Source organism: Salmo salar, chromosome ssa06, assembly GCF_905237065.1.
Source record: "Salmo salar chromosome ssa06, Ssal_v3.1, whole genome shotgun sequence".
Classification (NCBI taxonomy): domain Eukaryota; kingdom Metazoa; phylum Chordata; class Actinopteri; order Salmoniformes; family Salmonidae; genus Salmo; species Salmo salar.
In genome coordinates this window covers 28,606,194-28,616,537 of record NC_059447.1, presented here as the reverse complement: position 1 = coordinate 28,616,537, position 10,344 = coordinate 28,606,194, and the positions used below count along the sequence as shown (strand labels likewise).

Here is a 10,344-nt window from a genome sequence, read left to right as displayed (position 1 = left end):
ACAAAGGAGATGATCGTTGACTACAGGAAAAGGATGGCTGAACAGGCCCCCATTAATATTGATGGGGCTGTAGTGGAGCGGGTCGAGAATTTCAAGTTCCTTGGTGTCCACATCACCAACAAACTATCATGGTCCAAACACACCAAGACAGTCGTGAAGAGGGCACGACAACACCTTTTCTCCTTTCGGAGACTGAAAAGATGTGGCATTTGTCACCAGATCCTCAAAAAGTTCTACAGCTGCACCATCGAGAGCATCCGGATCGGTTGTGTCACCTCTTGATATGGCAACTGCTCGGAATCTGACCATAAGGTGCTACAGAGGGCAGTGCATACGGCCCAATACATCACTGGGTCCAAGATTCCTGCCATCCAGGACCTATATACTTGGCGGTGTCAGAGGAAGGCCCAAAAAATTGTCAAAGACTCCTGTCACCCAAGTCATACACTGTTCTCTCTGCTACCGCACAACAAGCGGTACCGGAGCGGCAAGTCTAGGTCCAAAAGGCTCCTTAACAGCTTCTACCCCAAGCCATAAGACTGCTGAACAATTAATAAAATGGCTCCCCGGACTATTTACACAGTTTTTACACTGCTGCTACTTTTCTGTTTATTATCTATGCATAGTCACTTTATCCCTACCTACATGTACAAATGACCTCGACTAACCTGTATCCCAGCATATTGACTCGGGACCGGTACCCCCTGTATATAGCCTCGTTATTGTTATGTCATTTCATTGAAGAAGAAGAAGAAGAGGAAGAAGAAGACTGTATCATCAGAATTTTTCACATACTGACTGTCCTATCACAGCATGGTAATTATATAAGTTATACTTTATTGTAAACCAATTCAAAATATATAGAAAAACAATGAGTTTAAAACAGAGTATACAAGCATTACAAACGACAGTGAGGGGAATACAGACAATACATTATAAAAAATAACGTGTCTTGATTGTTTTTTTTTGCTATGAGAAGAATGAATTGTGTTTATTTAATGTTCAATTTAATTCTCAAAAAGAATAAACAGAGGTTTTTGACTCTTATATTTACATGAATAAATGTATTAATAAGACATGTACATTCATGAATAAAGTATTTAGCTAAAATAACAAAGCATGGCAATGTTTTGGTATGGGCGTGCATGCTTTCGTCACAGGCATAACCCGGATGTAGAGTGCCAGTGCTGACAAAAAAAATCCTACCCTGTCGTGGAACAGACTGAAAAAAGGTGAGTTTTAAAACAAAAGGAAACATTGCTTTGAACAAATTCGAAACTTTGCTTGTACTCGCTTTCATTCTGAGACCAAACACCAGTGAACGTGTGAGTTTGGTATCTAACAGGAATACGGAAGGCACTTAGCCAACTTGTATCTATCTATTTTACCTTCTCAACAATCTCGACTGTTGATGTTCAAGATAGTAAGCTACACTTAGCTACCTAACGTTGGCTTGCTAGCTAGTTAACTAGCCAGCAGACTGGTAGTTAGCTCGTCGGGAAGCAAGCCCTGACAAATCGTCTACCAAACATTAGCTAATCGTGCTAAAATGTAGCAAACTACTTGTTGTAGTTTCCTACTTAGCCAGCTTGCTAGCTAGTTGGTTAGCAAGCTGAGCTAGTTAGCTAGCCAATCTACGCTGCCTCGCGCTTGTCTGACAATGGTTTGACAGCTGGTTTTAGCTTGACCATTTGTTTAGGAAAGATTCATTTTATGCAGTTGGTGTGCGGGAAAGAGGTGGGTTATTCCTAGAAATGAATACATGAGTAATTCTCACAGGGGCCCTGTGCGTCAGTAAAAGCATTTCCCCCCCACATTATGAACCCACAATTTGCTCTGAAGCCACCATCCCACAACTGCCTGTATCCTGCCAGATAGTCACCATCACTTGTCTCCCGTATTTGTTTGCATGAGTTCTGCGGCACAGTGTCCTTTGCCAGAAACTGAACTGTTTTCTTTTGCCAGAAGTTGAGCTCCATAGAGAATGTGAAGAGCCAGGCTGAGGGGTTGTTGCATTGCAGAATAAGGTCCTGCCTAAAGATGAGCAAACTGTGAAATTGTCAATATAGTTCACCACGCACAGACAGAGAAAATTAGGGTGGCAGATGTTTTTTAAGTGGGCGTTTTGGGGGACAGTTGGTATTTCACCAAATAAAATGTTGACGCAAGATTAGTTTTAGTACATGAAGTGCTGTGGGAATTCTCAATCATTCTTGTGTGGTCCTTCAGCATTTTTCCAGATTGTAAACACACGAAGGTTGAAACTGAGGGAACCATGTTGGAGTTTAGTTGAGCATCTGAGTGGTTTAGTGAGGTATGCTCTGAGACAGCATAGATAACAACTACAGTCCCAGTCCTAAAAGCTGCCCTCAAGGAGCTGCGCTAGAAGTACTCATTCACCTGCCACACACCTGCTCCAACAGACACCTCAAAACTGATAGGCCTACACTATTTCAGTGTAAGTGAGAGTTTTGGCTCTATTGATGAGGAAAATAGGGCCTGTGAAAGTCTGAAGACAGGTGTTTAGTTGTGGCTTGAGTGCAGAGACTTAATCTTGGCAGCTGTTTAACTGGGAAAGTCATTTTGGTGTGAGTGCAGTACTTGTCTGACTGGAGTACTTACCTTGATTTGACATGCTGGCCTCACCAGTCAATGTGGCTGTGCTGAGAAGCAGCCATCTCATAACGGTAAGGAAAACCCTGTGGTTGTCAACAGGAATGTGCTTCTCTGTATGAAGACACATTTTGTACTTGCTTTCAGACTGCGTTGACCGGAAAGGATCCTCAGAGCAGGCACAGAGTTCCATTGTTCTGTATTTAAAGTCAGGCTGTCGTCAGTGATTAGGCCAAAATGGTAAAAGACATTTCCGTTGCACAACACCTCCATGACCATGACTGGCGATGGAACACTTAAAAAGTTACCGGTACTGCAGTGCCTAACTAGTCGTGTCACTGCACACAAACTCCTAGCCAGCCATCACTTCCCAGTCAACTCCATCCATTCTATGTTATGATATGTTAAATTGGACAGCACTCGATTTAGCGGAGATGCACTCTACACACCATCCCCCGGCTCTCCTCACCATCCATAGGACAGAACACTATTTTATTTATGTGAGGTGCTTCTGTAACTGCTAGGAATAACAGCCAATCGAAGTGCATGGCGGAGGGCAAGCTAATGTAATCTGACAGCAATGGAGTGGTAGAGGCCGCTCAGGCATCGTAAAGCTGTCGCTGTTTAAGCTCCTAAATTTGTCGCTAATACCCGCCTGCCTCAGCTTCCACATGGCCACAGAGCCGTGAGGAGAAGAGCACTGGAGTGTGCGTCCAGGCAGTTTAGTTGTGTAACTGTGTCTTTCCACTTGTGTTAAGTATATATGTGGATAATGGTGGCAATAGGTGTGTGTGTGTGTGTGCAGCTCCAGTAAATGTGTGTGAGTCAGTGTGACACTACAGGTGCAGCTTTAGAAGAAGCCCATTTCTCACAATGCTGATTACTTGTGAGGGAATGCAACAAGTATTGAATTAGTTTGCTGAGAGGTTGGAAATTGAAATATGGATTGGGGTCGCAAACGCCTGCCTGTGCTATTGGCTGTTTCGGATGTGTGGGATGAAATGTTTTTTGTGTGCGTGTGACTGATGCAGACAGTGGCGGTATCTAATGGTTTTCCACTGCTCGTTCCTGCATTCCAATAACAGGATGGGAGCAGGAGTGACACAGACGAAGTGGATGTTTTTAGTCACCTTAAAGAGACGCCAGGCCATTTTTCAGCCAGACTAACACCAAGCCTGCTGCTCTTCCATTACGTTATGGCATCCATTTTAAAGTCAAACACAAACCAGGGCCGGTTTCCCAGAAGCATCAGAAGGTTTAGTTCATCGTTAGAGCCTTCGTAGGAGCATTGTTAAATCCAAGCTTTTTCCTTAAACCATCGTTATTAACATTGCACTTTGAATTTAATGCTTGCCTCAGACCGCTCGTAGAACAGAAGATCTCCGCTAAACAAAATCAAATGGTGTATGTCTCTCTGTGACTGCCGATAACTACAAATACAGAGTTTTCAATGTCTTTGCAATTGATTCCAAGCTACGTTTAAAAATATTATTCAAATGAAAACTGAACTGCATTCAAATATTAACAGTAAGCTATCGGCCTATTTCAATCATATAGAAATACATTTCATGTTCAATCAATTGTTCTATTTTGCTAATTTCTCTAATTTGCCTCAATATATTTCATAATGTGTAGCCTAACATGCGCAATGATGTGCCAAATCGGTGACTTAGTGCATTTTTATTGGGTAAGCATTAGAATAAGACTCAATATTTGCAGCCTTAGGTGGTAACTTCTAAGTTCTGATCCGTCGTCAGTATTGTGAAATCATTCTAATGTTAAGGCAAGATCTTTAATGGAGAAAGCTGATCCGAGAGCAGCACTGCCTTTTCTTTCCAGCCTATCAGTATCGACACATGCTCCTACAACACACTTAGCGACCATTCTCTCTGCGTGGTGTTTTGGGAAATGCGTATTAAGTCTTTGGACGTTATAGGAAAGATGCATTGTTAAAACACTCGTAAGTGTAAATTCCATCGGTGTCAGGAAACCGGGCACAGCTCACTCCATCTGCCATTTAGATGTATTTAAATGTGCTGCCTTGCTGTGCTGGTGGCGGTTTAGCTTAGTGAGTGGCTGGCTGGCTGGGTGTGGAGAGTGTGGGCTGGAGGCCTGCCTGGTCTGGGGGCTAGAGGCCTACTTCTCCCTGGCCGAGTAGCCTTGCCGCTGACCCCGGGAAGCTATCTGAATATCAATGACAATGCAGTGATTTAGAAGCGGCCGTGGCCCCAAAGTCAGATCTAATCGTGCTGGTATTTACTGCCATTTGAGCTTGGAAAGCAGCAGTAGACCATCTTGCTGTTGTGATGTGAGGCCAATTGAATTCAAAGGTAATTTCCATATGGCTGTTTGGTATTTGGGGAATGAACTACACCTAGATGGGTGATATCTCTGAGGATTGGGTGAGACAGGGTTTAAGTGCCATGCAAATTCAAGGTGAAATGATAAAGAGATGCCCAGACAGAAGGATGGAGGGAGAAAGATAAGTGAGACTTTACAGAGGGAGATGCTAAACTATCGTCTAGTAAATTGGGAGTGAGAGCAACTGGTTTAATGCAGGTGGAGTGAGGAGTGTTATGTGCAAAGATGGAGATAAAAAGATGAACAAATCTAGATGAGATGGAACGAGAAAAGGAGTTATATAGTAGGTGAGGTGGAGGTATAGAGAGAGCGAGTGAGATGGGGGAGAGAGAGGTGATGTTGGGGGTGGAAGAGGATTGCGTTAGTGAAATCAATAGTTCATACCATTCTGAAATAGTTTATTCTTTTTTATTTTTTTGTCAGAGACAGGTATGGAGGGTATAATATGAAATGGCTCTGGCTGAGGACCGTTACTCGAGCAGCAGTATCGATTCCTGGGCCGTGTTCCAATTATAGTTGGGCGTTTTTGTCCGAGGCCCTCGCTCCGCAGCCTTTAAAAAGCTGGGGACAAGGCCGGACTAAGTTTTTGGGTGACGACTGACTTTGTCTTATTGCTTCCCCAAAGCGACCCACTTTTTCAGTCATCAAAGAAGTTAGCTGGGAAATATCGTGTGCTGTCTCACTGGGTCTCTGAGGACATCACTAGAGAATGGAGATTTCCCCCATTGCCGTCCCTCTAAAGAGATTCACTGGCATTACAGCATAAAGAGAAAATAATCTTGTTTGTGTGTAGGTTTGTCAGTGTGTGTCTGTAGCTAAGTGGATTTGAGTATGTCTCTGTTGTGGGAGTGGGTTTGCATAACCTATGTGCAGGAAACAAACATTCTTTGTACACTTGTGTGATTGAGAGTGTGTATTTGTGGGGGCAGGTTGGAAAAACAACACCAGGTTGCAGACTCTCTTCTCTGGCTGAATGGCAGTAGAATGACAGCAGATTGCTCTGTGGCTTCCTCCACGCTGCACTTAGCCGTTCATTGTGTGTGCAGCCAGACATGAGCAGAGAAATTGCAGCTGTTTGTCGCCTTTGTTCCTGGAGGATTTCCAAGGTAAAATGGAATGTAATTCCCTGCCTGATGTCCTTGCCTTTGCGCCTGCTTTTAGAGAGCCTTATCTGGGGTTGGAATTGGGGGAGAGGGGGCTGCTGGATCTTGGAATAATGTAGGACAACTTTCTGGTACTCTTGAGGTTCAGTAAAGAGTTATTGTGTTGTCTGTCTCTACTGTCTCTACTAGCGGACTCTCTCCTCTCTCTAGCGTCTGTCCCATCTGTATTTTATTCCTTCTCTCTCTCCCTCCCATCTCTCCAAATAATGTCAGGCTCATGCAATATGTTGTTTCACCACTTGTGTGTTAATGAAGTGGATGAATATTCATGAGGCAGAGCTGACATCGCTGTGGAGATCTTGTCAAGGGAATATGGAGTGGCAGGGCTAGACATTAACTTTTTGCTTGTCATGCCACTAACACCATTTTGCACGCCATTGTATGATGCAAGGACCCATGCATTACTATCTTTTTTTACCATAAAGACTCAGACCAAAATGTATGCTACACTCTTTGCGTTGTCGAGCCTGTCTCAAAATACAACACTGCCCCTTTAAGGCTCTCCTGGAGGATGGTCAGCCACCCTTGGTGGCCTATAAAATAGTGCAACATTACAATTACAACGAAATACTTTTCCCTACAGTGCTCGAAATTAAGGGAGTCCCGTTGTCCCTGTGATGATGATAAATGTCTATGGTTTAAAACGGACTGTTTTAAAATTCATCTAACCACTGCACATAAAAAATACAAAAAAAAACCAATGTGGCTGATGCAACAGATCAGACCGTTTAGCTTAATTATAATGTTGATAGTTTTATTTCTTTATATTAGAAGCTCAACAATGCGCACATGGCTGTAGGCTATCCGTGAATGTTCCAAAATGCAATTAGCAGGAAAACATCTTTCTCAAAAGTGCACCGCATGCACCAGTGGTTTCATGTAAAAAATTAAGGGGAGATCTAAAGATGCATTAACTAGCATGGTTTACTAATATGACTAGGATTATGCTTTCGGCTGTTGGACAATAAAATAACATTGATTTGAAAACCAGTAGAACATGAGAATCCTGCTGTTTTCAATGTCGTATTAAGTGTTTATAAAACAATTCCCTCAACATTTCTATGGTTGTATTTTGGCTATGCTAGGCTACTTTGAAAAAAGGTACATGCTTCATAAAATTACATTAACATAATTGTTTAAAATCTGGATATTTATGGTTAAATAATTTTGAAACGCTAACCTTCCCTGCTCAGATTTAAGGTGGGTGACGTGTGGTGCGCCACAGGCACTGTCCTTCACTCTCCAGTCTTGTGACCATTTGATCTGAAGGAACCCTGGCTCCAGTATGTCGACAGAATCAAGCCTTTAGATGCTCATGTTAATTATCCTTCATTATATTTGTCAATCATCACTATTTTTGTATTTAAGTCTCATTAAAGTTTGGCCACATTTTCTGGCACCTAATGTCAGCATCGGTTTGGACATGAAGCTCTAGCCAATATGCATATCACCTACATTTTGACGTGGGATTTTTTTTCTGTACATTAACCTCCCTGGGCAAGGTGGGACGTTCGCGTCCCACCTAGTCAACAGCCAGTGGAATCGCGTGGCGCGAAATACAAATACCTCAAATGCTATAACTTCAATTTCTCAAACATATGACTATTTTACACCATTTTAAAGACTCTCGTTAATATAACCACATTGTCCGATTTCAAAAAGGCTTTACAGCGAAAGCAAAACATTAGATTATGTCAGAGTACCCTGCCAAACATAATCACACAGCCATTTTCAAAGCAAGCATATGTCACAAAAACCAAAACCACAGCTAAATGCAGCACTAACCTTTGATGATCTTCATCAGATGACACTCCTAGGACATTATGTTATACAATACATGCATGTTTTGTTCAATCAAGTTCATATTTATATCAAAAACCAGCTTTTTACATTAGCATGTGATGTTCAGAACTAGCATACCCACTGCAAACTTCCGGTGAATTTACTAAATTACTCACGATTAACGTTCACAAAATACATAACAATTATTTTAAGAATTATAGATCCAGAACTCCTTTATGCAATCGCGGTGTCAGATTTTAAAATAGCTTTTCGGTGAAAGCACATTTTGCAATATTCTGAGTACATAGCCCGGCCATCACGTCTAGCTAATTTGACACCCACCAAGTTTGGCCCTCACCAAACTCAGATTTACTATAAGAAAAATGTGATTACCTTTGCTGTTCTTCGTCAGAATACACTCCCAGGACTTCTACTTCAACAACAAATGTTTTGGTTCCAGATAATCCATAGTTATATTCAAATACCTCCGTTTTGTTCGTGCGTTCAGGTCAGTATCCGAAGGGTGACGCGCGAGCGCATTTCGTGACAAATTTCAAAATATTCTATTACCGTACTTCGAAGCATGTCAAACGCTGTTTAAAATCAATTTTTATGCGATTTTTCTCGTAAAATAGCGATAATATTCCGACCGGGCGACGTTGTGTTCATTCAAAGGCTGAAAGAAAAAAATTGAGAATTCACATGAACGCGCATCTCCAGTGTCACTGTTCCCAGCCTGACCACTCACAAAATCTCCTGCTGTTTTTCGCCCAGAGACAGGAGAGACGTCATTCCACTTTCTGGCGCCTTCTGAGAGCCAATGGAAGCCTTAGAAAATGTCACGTTACAGCACAGATGCTGTATTTTCGATAGAGATACCACAGAAGGAGAACAAATTGTCAGACAGGGCACTTCCTGTATGGAATCTTATCAAATTTAAATAAACTCAGAGAGGAAGAGGTGAACTTTAGGCTACTTTGGTGAATTTGCGAGGCATGGAAGACAATTAAGACATTGCGAGATGCAGATTACCAAGACGTATACGGTTCTGCCTGCCCCTCGTCTCTCCCTCATGCTGGCCTGCCTGCTCTTTCTCTTCGCTAATGACCCAAGTGTGTGTTCAGTCTTTGGTCTGTTGCATGTAGAATATCCTCGCTTAGGCTATTCATGGCACTGGTGTTGGCAGTATACAGTATCTTCGGGCCAGTCTTGCACAGTGTAGGCTATTCTTAGTGGTTAGGGGTGTTTCTGTCTCATGAAATTATAGTAGGCTACTGGTGTAGCCTGTATTGATTACCCTTTTCAGATATAATGATATGTGTCCTCTTTGTAAGCGCCTCGGTTACGACATGCTTGTTTGTCTGTTAGGGTAGGCTACACTACGGCTTTTTAAACGCTGACAAGAAACCTTCTCTGGAGACATGAACACCATTTTACTTGTCTGTAAAGTAATGTCGAAGCGGGACTACCTTCCATCACAAGGCATCCAGAACTTTCAATCCTAGCATGCCTGCTGCCTGTGCTCTGACTAAAAAAAGTACTTTAAAGTATGTTAGTTATCGCGACTTAAGAAGACATTTAGTAGAAAGAAAGCACTTCTAGCTACCCTACCATAAAAAACAGCATAAACAACACAGCAGCATCAATCAGCAACGTTTGTTGTCAGGGAAACAATTGAACATTCTATGCTGGAGCAGAATTTTAGTGTCTGAAAAGGTACATATGCTGCTGATGCGGCACTTAAAAAAAAAAAATGGGCAAAGTGATCAATTATGGACATGTTACTGTACTGCGTTCTATGTGTGTAGAAGGGTCGCGGTAGATTTAACTTTATTGCCCGGCACAAACGGTCATACATCTGTAATAGGACCATTTTAATTTGCATTATGAATAAATGTGGATAGTTTTATTTTTTTATCGTTTTAAATGGAACCCCCCCCCCCCCCCAAACATGGCAGTTTAAACGTTAAGAAAAAAATGTCTATTTGGCACATGGCTAAATAAAACATAACCCTAATGTTGGCCTAAGATCCAATTCTGATCAGAGTATTTGTTTTGATATTGTGATTTTTGTGAGACATTTTTACTTAAATCTTCTGCCCATGTGCTTACTTCTTACTGTGCTTACTTCTCTCACACATTGCCAATGTATCTCTCACCCCCCCCCCTTTCATTATGTCAGCTTTGTATTGCTTTTCAGTGTACCTCTACCTCTTTTTGCTTGGCAGCCTTTCATTTGGATTCTCGCTCTCTCATTCTTCTTCCCTCTCTTCCTTTCTCTCTACTCCATTGCTCCATACCTCTGTCTCCGTGGCAGGGGATGTCAGACCCCTGCAGCCCACCGCTAAAGCAGCTCATACGATCTGTAAAATCTTTGATCTCACGGCATCCATGCACTGAGCCACGACAGCAAAGTGTATGGATG

General features: G+C 42.2%; 1 protein-coding gene across 2 annotated transcripts in view; it reads left to right on the top strand.

Annotated features, from left to right (window-relative positions):
- Positions 1-1,148: 1,148 nt before the first annotated feature.
- Positions 1,149-10,344, top strand: part of spop (speckle-type POZ protein) — a 113,981-nt gene continuing 104,785 nt past the window's right edge. The window contains exon 1 of one of the 2 annotated variants that reach the window (XM_045719452.1): positions 1,149-1,232. The gene's annotated coding sequence lies outside the window, so the exon portion shown is untranslated. 2 annotated transcript variants of the gene reach the window in all.